The sequence below is a fragment of the Colias eurytheme genome, chromosome 3 (assembly GCF_061535395.1).
Source record: "Colias eurytheme isolate Ceu_HAF_F1 chromosome 3, ilColEury1 Martin Lab GWU primary, whole genome shotgun sequence".
NCBI lineage: Eukaryota > Metazoa > Arthropoda > Insecta > Lepidoptera > Pieridae > Colias > Colias eurytheme.
The window spans coordinates 12,303,223-12,312,442 of record NC_142982.1 but is presented as its reverse complement, the minus strand read 5'-3'; the positions used below and the strand labels follow the sequence as shown (position 1 = coordinate 12,312,442).

Sequence of the window (9,220 nt, the reverse complement as noted above, 5' to 3'; positions counted from 1 at the left end):
TGCAGGTAGATGTCATAACGTAAGAAGCGTCCCCTAAGAAAGGATTTTAGAAAATTCATCCCCTAAAGGGGTAAAATAGGGGATAGAAGTTTGTATGAAACTTTTTATTCCTTGGATGTATTTGCATGAAATTGGGCATGTAGATAGATCATTATGACGTAGACGTTCTGTCAAAGGATAGGTTTTATCCCGGAAATCCCACGGGAACGGGAAGTATGCGGGTTTTTCTTTAACTGCGCGGACGAAGCCGCGGGCGGAAAGCTAGTGTTAAGATAAATCTTGACCTCATGGTTTATTAATTACAAATCATTCTATTATTGATTTTAACGGGCTCCGGACTATAAGATTTTACACAATCTACTGATCCACTTTTTATTACAATTCAGTATCTATTTTACACGTCAATTTTTAAATAAAAAACAAATTATATACACACTTTATTTTGTACTTATATCGTTTTGATATCGGTCGTGACGATATGAAAACGATACATACCAAATCATACATCAGAATAGGTCCATTGAAGCTATTTGCAAGGGTGATTGCTAACGTATCGTGATTGGCTCAGCATTACAGAATGCAAGCGATTGTGGTGTAATGAGAGCTTTCTTCATTTCTTCGTGATTGCTATAGTTTTATTAACCGACTTCAAAAAAAAAGAAGGATATTCTCAATTCGACCGTATATATTTTGTACATGATTGGTTATGTGTTGATATGAAGATGTATGTGTTCATTTTGATGTTTGTAAGAAGTGATAAAGACAAAAATGTTGTGTGGTTTTATGAAACCACGGTAAAAGTGAAACTGTTGGAACGGTTCCGAACACTGCTTTGACGCGCGCTACACGCGACATGCGCTACACAGACCAAAAAGTTTGAGACGATGTAATAAAAGTTTCACTTTAAAAACTGCTAAACCTGTTTTGGTAACTCGTAGGTAACTATAGAAATTTTTAGTTCGATGCGATTTATTTTTAACCGTGTACATTAATACAGTCTTTCCAAACGAAATACTTAATTAGAAATAGCATTTTCTGTTTGTAATGAAAGAATAACATTTTTTTTTCTTAAATTATCCTCTCAACCACCGAGCGGCCAGATCCGACCGCGACACAATAGATTTTCTATTGTATCTGTGATTCCGGGGCCTGATGGATTATTATTAAACTCCAAAGTAAATAACTACAAAAAAATATAATAAATGTTATGCATATTGATGTTCTACTAAAATATAAATTACCAACTGTCCAACCTTCGATGTATGGCAGATAAAATCTAAACAACATCTTGAAAGGAAACAACTTGTAAATATAAGATGGCTTGAATATAGAGAAACGTAATTTAGTTCATATAGGCCTGCCTTTCTTTAGTCCAATACACCCTAAAATAATATTACGGGAATTGGACAGGGCCGGATTGTTAATAGGTACGGAATATAAATTTAAATATTTTATTTATTATAAGCATTTTCTATATTCATAGACATATATAAATGTTCAGATTTCTGTTGATTTCAGTGATGTTTGAAATCAAAACTTGCATTGTAAGCATTAACAATTGAGGAATGTTTTTGTAGTTTTATTTTTCATAATTCTAGAGAGTTTGTTATGGTACTTTCTACGGGTATATGTCTGTTTTTAATATTATAAATACAAATAAAAAATATCTGTACGTCTAAAGTATAACGAATACAATCATTTTAGTATGGTTAATCATAATATTATTATATTTCGTGTAGTCCGTCCCTGTACAATGTGTTCCTTAGAGATTAACATTACATAGGTCAGATATGGCCGGAGGTACGATAATTAATTAAATCACCAAAAATAACAAGCTCGCTTATTAGTTTTGCTTATTTCTTGCGTAAATATGTTACAGTTAAGGTATTCCGTTAGTGCTTGTAATGTAGGCTTGATTTTGAATAATATGTTATGATAATATACTTAGTAAAATATATTGTGTATCTTTCCTAATTATATAAGTAACTAGCGGTCCGCCCCAGCTTCGTCCGTGGTACATATTTACGTTTTCTCTACATAAAAACCATCCTCGTACTTCAAGGAATATAATAAAAAAAGAATTATCGAAATCGGTTCAGCCGTTCTCGAGCTATGCGCTTACCAACACATTTTGCGATTCATTTTTATATTATAAGATACATATTTTTTATTGTTCGTGAACGTTTGATTTAAAAACGAATACTAGTATATTTTACGAATTCTTTCACCATTAGAAAGCTCTACAGGCTCTACCGAATAATTATATTAGTTTATTTTAGCATTTACTTACAGGTAACAAACAGACAATAAATTGTAAAGAACCATAAAGTATATACCTCAAAGACATACATATTATACTAGTTTTTAAGTAATCGTAATCAAGATTATTTTTATTTATTTATTTTTATGCGAAGCCGAGACACAAGACTACAGTTACATCTATACTAATATTATAAAGCTGAAGAGTTTGTTTGTTTGAACGCAATAATCTCAAGAACTACTGGTCCGATTTGAAAAATTCTTTCGGTGTGGGATAGCCTGTTTATCAAGGAAGGCTATAGGCTATATATTATATCATCACGCTAAGACCAAAAAAAGGGAGCCACGGGGGTCTTTCATTTTCTTGATTTATAGCTAGTCCTATTAATATTATAAATGTGAAAGTTTGTATGGATGTTTGTTACTCTTTCACGCAAAAACTACTGAACCGATTACAATGAATTTTAGCACACATATAGAGGGTAACTTGGATTAACACATAGGATAGGTTTTATCCCGGAAATCCCACGGGAACGGGAACCATGCGGGTTTATCTTTGAAAATGCGGGCGAAGCCGCGGGCGGAAAGCTAGTCAGTTATAAAACAGGAAAGTGTTATAAAAAAGTCTATTTATTATAATACAGTGCAGATGACTCCTGTACTTACCTCCTAATTGGCTAATTAAATTGATAAAAACACTTTAAAATGAGCTGTAATATGTGCCCTACACCCTCAAGATTACACCTTCTTAATGGATTAAGGATAAATAATAAAAGTGAAAAGTTAATTAAAACTAACCTCCAATTGAATCATGTATTCCCCTGGGCATCAATCCCTGATTAATTGGGAACCTATTTACTTGAGTGCAACACCAATGACCAAATTCAATTTAGGTCTATATATCTTACATAAGTACTAAACTAGTATATTCGATTTGAAGGACTTTATTTTTCTTATAATATATCTTTGTGGCTTCTCGCCTCGGCTTGTCTCCTCCTAGGTGGATTGTTTTGTAATTTTTTCTAGTTTTTAAAAGTTATTACCAATCACCAAATTCAACAACTAAATATCATTAAAACTCGTTCAGAAGAAATAAAAGAAGTTATAAAAGAAGTTTCACTTCTTACGTGTGTACACTAGTAGGTACACGCACACATTTTTTTTGTCAAAGGTAAGAATCCCTCTACACATTACGTAGGTATCTACAGTTTCATTCTTATGGCTTTCTACTCATTCTATATGTTACCCCTCTTTTATAATTACCAATACGTGTCTATCACGAGCAAATAAATGCTTTTTCCCTTTTCTTTGTCATCAATCAAGATCTCAATCCAACTGGACTCGCTAAAATGCTGAAACAAACGTTGACTCCATTCGATTCTATTCGATTCTGAATCGACTACATCGATACGAGTCGGAAGTCGGTGCGATAAATTTATCTGCGAGATAAAACCCCGCTTTCCGATTATGACACATCGATGTATCGAGTATTTTATCATTGCTGTGGAAACCATTTTTCACTTGGAGTTGTATTTTTCTGTTCTTTATTGTATTAATGAATTGTTAGGAGGTCGTTTCGTGGTTTTTTCTGCGTAGTTGATATTGTGTATTATCCTTATGTTTATACATTAACTAGCTGTACCTGCGGCTTCGCTCGCAGCGCAAAGAATATTATAATGAATTGCTACATTATTCGTTTGTAGAGCATTTAATACAATTTGTATTACAATATTATGTTTCCGTTTCATTTAATATGTTTTTGTTATTTTAACTAACAATCTTGGTTAAAAATCTTTCTAGTATTTTCTAGTGTTTGATTTTACGCGAGTATTATACATTTAGAAATTAAAGACTTTTTAACGGAGTTTAAACGCGATTTATTCATTATATTAGATCTGGGGGCACGGCAGTGCCCCCGCCAAGTCGAGCAAAAAAAAAGCGGCACGGCCGTACCATCCTTTTCTCGAAGCAATTCGGGCCTTTTTCGACCCCCTATAATTCGGTTGTGGATAAAGCAAGAAACCTGAATCTTCAGTAACTAATCCGGCATTGTATAAACACGGAATATTTAAAATTTCAGTCAATTTGAACCAGTAGTTTAAGAATGACAACTTGTTAAAGTTTCTAAATTTTGTCACTCACTGACTCACCGATCATCAAAAGTCCAAGGCACTTCTAGCAGACTTAGAAGCTTCATATTTGGAATACATATAGAGTTTAGTGTCTTAATCATGGGAAAACTTAAATATTTTGTAATTTCGGTCCAGTTTTCCAAATACACCAACTGCATCAATAACTTTGTAATCCCATATAAATATATGGGATTACAAAGTTGTTTATGCAGTTGGTGGTTGGTGGTGGTTATAAATTTAATAGGTGTAGATAGGTACCTACCATATGAGGCAAGGGAGGGGGTATAGGGTGGGTAAGGGTGTGTTTAGCCCATGAAACTGAACAACATTATTACTTGTAAAATGGTCGACGTAATGAAAAACACATGATTGGACATGTCTTGAAGTACGAAAATCTAATCCCATCAAAAACATCCTGTAAAAAACCCAAGTCTCGCAGCTCAGTCTTTCTACCGTCAAAAGTTGTGAGATCCATGTAATACCAAGTCGGTTAATCTATTTAGTGTCTACTTGAAGGACCTTCTGTCTTAAGTTATTACATAAGTTATTATCATGCCAATATTAAAAATATTTAACGTTTTAAACAAATAGATCGACTTGGACATCGCTTGATTTGATTATTAGTATGTATCACACTACACAGCACGATGGGCCAGCGACCAACAGGAACGAGAGTTTCAATCGCGTGAGGCGCGAGAGACTAAGAATCTAATATAATATTGTAATATTCATTTTGTTTTCATGCGATGTCCAAGTCGATCTATTTGTTTAAAACGTTAAATATTTTTAATATTGGCATGATAATAACTTATGTAATAACTTAAGACAGAAGGTCCTTCAAGTAGACACTAAATAGATTAACCGACTTGGTATTACATGGATCTCACAACTTTTGACGGTAGAAAGACTGAGCTGCGAGACTTGGGTTTTTTACAGGATGTTTTTGATGGGATCTCACTTCTTTTTGTAGAGCCTTTCTTTTTGATACCATCTACTTCTAACGAATTTTGTTAAAGGTCTTATGATATTTTCTTATTTTTATATGTAGTCTTCCTCTTTTTCTTTTCCGGTACTACTTCTTGAGCTTCAGCCACAGTTTTTCTTTATTAGATTTTCGTACTTCAAGACATGTCCAATCATGTGTTTTTCATTACGTCGACCATTTTACAAGTAATAATGTTGTTCAGTTTCATGGGCTAAACACACCCTTACCCACCCTATACCCCCTCCCTTGCCTCATATGGTAGGTACCTATCTACACCGTCCTATTAAATTTATAACCACCACCAACCACCAACTGCATAAATAACTTTGTAATCCCATATATTTATATGGGATTACAAAGTTATTGATGCAGTTGGTGTATTTGGAAAACTGGACCGAAATTACAAAATATTTAAGTTTTCCCATGATTAAGACACTAAACTCTATATGTATTCCAAATATGAAGCTTCTAAGTCTGCTAGAAGTGCCTTGGACTTTTGATGATCGGTGAGTCAGTGAGTGACAAAATTTAGAAACTTTAACAAGTTGTCATTCTTAAACTACTGGTTCAAATTGACTGAAATTTTAAATATTCCGTGTTTATACAATGCCGGATTAGTTACTGAAGATTCAGGTTTCTTGCTTTATCCACAACCGAATTATAGGGGGTCGAAAAAGGCCCGAATTGCTTCGAGAAAAGGATGGTACGGCCGTGCCGCTTTTTTTTTGCTCGACTTGGCGGGGGCACTGCCGTGCCCCCAGATAAAACAATATATTATAATTTAAATCTGTTATACAGGGTGTCCCACTGTTGGTATACTAAGCTCAAAGGAGGTCATAGTTTTGCATACGCTGAGTACGTAAAAAATACTTATAAAATTCCAGATGCATTTTTTTTCAAATAGATGAATTCTTAAAACTTTATGTGTACACCCATAACAAGCAACCCGCCCAACTTTGCCACCAGCACGTGTGCTATCGTTTAAGATTACATTTTCATAGACGAAATGCTCATATTAGAAAAGCGGTATATAGAAAGCGGAAGTTAGAAAAGAAAACATGGATTTTCAAGAAAAATTTAGCAAAAAATTTTTGGCGTAATTTTGTTGTTTAAGTATTTTTTACGTGATCAGTGTATGTAAAACTACAAGTCCCTTCGCGCTTAGTATACCAATAGTGGGACACCCTGTATATAAATTGTTGGCGCGACTAGCCTCCTTACAGACAGACTGGCCTCTATTTTACTCTATGACTGACAAGCAAAATATACGCCAAAATGACAGAACAATGAAATGTGAATGCTGTTCGGATGTGCCTCGAAACCTAACCTATAAGTTTGCGATTTTCATTTATAATTTCGATTGATAAATTAAATTTACGACTAAAAGGCTTGCTCATTAGTTTACTGATATTATTTGCTTACGATTGGGATGTTGTTTGGTTAATTTTAAGGAACTTACATAAATACCTTAGTCTTCAAATATAATTACTTAATAGTGTCGGTCGAAATCAAAAAGAAAGGCTCTACAAAAAGAAGTGAGATCCCATCAAAAACATCCTGTAAAAAACCCAAGTCTCGCAGCTCAGTCTTTCTACCGTCAAAAGTTGTGAGATCCATGTAATACCAAGTCGGTTAATCTATTTAGTGTCTACTTGAAGGACCTTCTGTCTTAAGTTATTACATAAGTTATTATCATGCCAATATTAAAAATATTTAACGTTTTAAACAAATAGATCGACTTGGACATCGCATGAAAACAAAATGAATATTACAATATTATATTAGATTCTTTAGTCTCTCGCGCCTCACGCGATTGAAACTCTCGTTCCTGTTGGTCGCTGGCCCGTCGTGCTGTGTAGTGTGATACATACTAATAATCAAATCAAGCGATGTCCAAGTCGATCTATTTGTTTAAAACGTTAAATATTTTTAATATTGGCATGATAATAACTTATGTAATAACTTAAGACAGAAGGTCCTTCAAGTAGACACTAAATAGATTAACCGACTTGGTATTACATGGATCTCACAACTTTTGACGGTAGAAAGACTGAGCTGCGAGACTTGGGTTTTTTACAGGATGTTTTTGATGGGATTATATTATTTTCCCGATGTTTCGAACACTTTACAGCTTGACCGTCAAGACGAATAACAATTAACATCTCGGTCTCCTCGTGACCACGCTCGCTGTAGTGTTCGAAATCGCGTTTAAAACCCGTTAAAATGTCTTTAATTTCAAAAATCTTTCTGTTTGCTATAGAATGACCAAACAAAATACTATCGAATATGGAATTGCCAATCCTTTAATATTTATTGTATAGTTTTATCACATTCTAATATTTATTGTATAGTTTTATCACATTCACATTCTTTATTATTATCGACTTTAGTAATTTTATTTTTGTGTAATCCATAATAATCCGCCATAAATTAATAATGTGCGTCATAGAACCTTGAGATCTTGAGCATTCTAAATTGTTTTGGTTGGGTTGTTTATATTATTTGTTAAATTTGATTTAATCTCTATCTCCCGTATGGTCTAGTGGCTAGGATACCTGGCTTTCACCCAGGAGGCTCGGGTTCGATTCCCGGTACGGGAAATATTTTTTAATTTTTATTTAAAATCATTTTCCTTGAGAATAATAATAATAATTTCTTAATATTTTTTTTATAATAATAATGTAAATGTAAATGTTGTAAGCAAAGATTTGATGTTTCTTTGTTAAATTATTGTATTTGTGATAACTAGGAATATGTTAACATAATAAGATTATCACGTGCAAATTATCTATAAAGTTTTATAAGAATTAGACTAATTTCATAAAATTATGATTTATCTTCAGTTATAACATGATCTCTTAAACTTATTCACTGCCGTACTAATGAGGGCTCAACCCTTTCTGGTTTATTATAAAAGCCCTTCAATTAAACTAAGACCGAAATTAGTAATCTCAAATCACATCGTTAATTAACTAAATAAAGAGCTTGTCAATCAAAATGAACGTAAATAAGTCGTTATTAAATTTATACGATAAATTAAATTGAACTTAATTACTAAAGAATAAGGTTAATTTTTGAGTGCAAAGTACTAAAAAAGTTTATAAGAAATCATAAAAAGTATCTTAAGAACCAAGGCCGGATTGGGTTTGAATAAAATATGCGAATTGTAACGACTCTTCTTAAATACGGCAAGACATTATTAATTAATTATTAAACATTTTTATAACTAGCCGCTTACCCCAACTTTGCCTAAATCGGGAGATAACATTGAGGAAATAAGTAAATAACTGTCACTGAAAAAATATTTTGGCTCTCTAAATAAATATGAAAGAATTATCAAAATCGATTGAACAGTTTTTGATTTATCAACTACTAGCAATGCCCTGCGGTTTCACCCGCATAGATAGCGATATCGTTACAGTGAAAAGTCTACTATAGGTCGGACTATAGGTTTAATTTTTAATCACATGAAAATCACCTTTACCCCGTCCCGCACTACGGCCTTTTTTTTTTTTGTTTTAGTGGGGAAATCTTTCATAGATATGTTATGGTTATGTCGGATTCCTACCGACCAAAACCCCACTGTGATCCGTCAAGACGCATATTGGTAGAATTCCTCCGTGACCCCCGCACTACGGCCTGCTCGAACAGTATACCTACTATTTTCTGTAAATTGACACTTTTAAAAATTCGTTATATCTTTTGAATGGAATATCCAATTCTTTTCATTTAAAAAGTATTTTGCTGGTATTGAAACAGTTTATAATAAAACATCATTTAATGGGATAAGGATTAATATATGTGTATGGATAACATGGTTTGATTACTGTCGGCACTTCTATTT

General features: G+C 33.4%; 1 non-coding gene across 1 annotated transcript; it reads left to right on the top strand.

The window, feature by feature from the left end:
* The first annotated feature begins 7,904 nt into the window (after positions 1-7,904).
* Positions 7,905-7,976, top strand: TRNAE-UUC (transfer RNA glutamic acid (anticodon UUC)). The gene has a single exon. It is a non-coding gene; the product is annotated as a tRNA-Glu (tRNA).
* Positions 7,977-9,220: the final 1,244 nt, after the last annotated feature.